Raw genomic sequence first — 2,008 nt, forward strand, 5'->3', positions numbered from 1 at the left:
ATGACTTGACCAAAGATCAACAAAAGAGAACCAAAGAAAATCCTAGACAGCACAGAAAAAAAATCTGCAATCAAATTCACAGTCACTAACAGCAAAGAAAGCCCTTGCTGCCAGCTGGCCTCTGGCCAGTGGTCCCCTTCCTCAGGGTGCCCCAGGCCACGGGCAGCGCTTCCCTCCTCCAGGCGCTCCATCAAGCCCTAAAGATACAGAGCGTCCTGCCCTGCTCCCAATCAGTGCACTATAGTCAGTTCTCGAGATGGAAATTTCCACTGGAAGATGCTAATTAATCATTTGTTTAAGATCTCTTGCAGCAGATACGATATGAAAACAACAGCAATCTGTTAAGTGATGTAACTGCAGTGTGGCGCATCCTGCATTTTGTTTTAAATGGCATCTCGTCATCTTAACGCCGGCTGCTTTTGAGCCCAGCCGACACACCCATTAATATCAGAAATAACTTCCCCAGCAAGCATTTCCTTCTCCTTAAGGGGTACGACAGGAAGGGAAAAATGCTTCTTAGTCAGACCCATCTTTCTCATCTGCACCATGGGCTGCGTGCGAAATGTACCAGCTCAGCCAAAACTAACGAGGGATCTAGTAATGAGCTCTTAGAAACATCACCAGGGGCGTTTGCCTCACAGTAGGCATGAGGTAACCGCAGGCCCCGCTGACAGCCTGACCTCATGATCTTCCGGAATAGCTTCACACTGCGACTCCTGCACAGTGGCGACAGGCCTGGAGAGGACAGTCGGTTTCTGCGTTGTTCACTCTCTCGAAGGCACGGCACCACGGCTATATGGCACACTCTGCTTTTACGTGCAAGAAGGCAGCTGGAGATAATACTTGTCAGGCAGTGATGACCCAAGCGTCCGCATTAACAGCAGTCAAGAAAAACAGGTGCAAACTGCTCATTTGTTTTAAAGAAATACACCTTCTCTTCTGGGTGCGGAAGATGGAAGAATTCAATAAAGGGCTTTGGAAGGGACATGATTTAACTAAACAGTCCTGAGACTTGCAAGGAAAGCTAAGACCTCCAGTGACCACAGCAGCCAGAATACATGCATAAACCCCAAGGGTCAATCCCCTGTAGATGTGAAAAACAATGTAAATATCAGGTTTGGAAAACTCCATCTAAAAATTTAAGATCCCATAATAAACCAGGGGAAAAAACCTTCAAAGTACACCGTTGAAAACTGGAGATTTTGGACTTTGGGGGCTGGAGAAATGGCTCAGTGGGTAAGTGCTTCCTGCTCAGCCATATCAACTGGAGTTCACATCCCAGCACTCACATGGGGCAGCTCACAGAAAACTGGAGATTTTGTTGCTAAATTGTTTCAAAATTTTCCTTTAAAAATGCAATTTTCCCCTTACCAGTCGGAGCCACTCTTCGGTGGGGCGGTGGTGTTTGCCAGTCTCTGCTGGCCACGGCTACTGCCGTCGCTATGGAGACAGATGATGCTGGAAATCAACTTAGGTTTCAGTTGGAGCTGGAATTTGTACAGTGTTTAACCAACCCAAATCACCTTAATTTTCCTGCCCAAAGAGGTTACTTCAAAGACAAGGCTTTTGTTAATTATCTTAAGTGCTTGCTTTACTGAAAAGAACCAGACTATGCCAAGTATCTAAAGTACCTCGGTGTTTGCGTATGTTAGAACTGCTCCAATATGAACACTTTGGAAAGGAGTTGGTGAATGTTCAGTGTGCGAAATTCATTGATGAACAGCAGATTCTACACTGGCAGCACTACTCTGCGAAGCGGGTGCGCCTTCAGCAAGCCCTGGCAGAACAGCAACAGCGGAATGACACTTGGGGAAAATGAAGAGCTGGAAACAGACCAGGCTCTGAAGACATGTATATAATGTATTTCTATTGTATAGTGCAGACAGTAGACTCTTCCTACTTTTATTGTGGTAGTACCCAGAACTTTAGTGTGCTTTTCAACTGGCAAACTTTTTACCGTTAATAGATCATTTCTGTTAAACCAGAAAAAAAAAAAAAAAAAAAAAAA

General features: G+C 45.2%; 1 pseudogene; it reads left to right on the forward strand.

Annotated features, from left to right (window-relative positions):
* The first annotated feature begins 1,337 nt into the window (after positions 1-1,337).
* On the forward strand, positions 1,338-1,994 carry LOC103728500 (annotated as a pseudogene).
* Positions 1,995-2,008: the final 14 nt, after the last annotated feature.

This window comes from Nannospalax galili, unplaced genomic scaffold (genome assembly GCF_000622305.1).
Source record: "Nannospalax galili isolate Female #2095 unplaced genomic scaffold, S.galili_v1.0 C49425306, whole genome shotgun sequence".
Taxonomy (NCBI): domain Eukaryota; kingdom Metazoa; phylum Chordata; class Mammalia; order Rodentia; family Spalacidae; genus Nannospalax; species Nannospalax galili.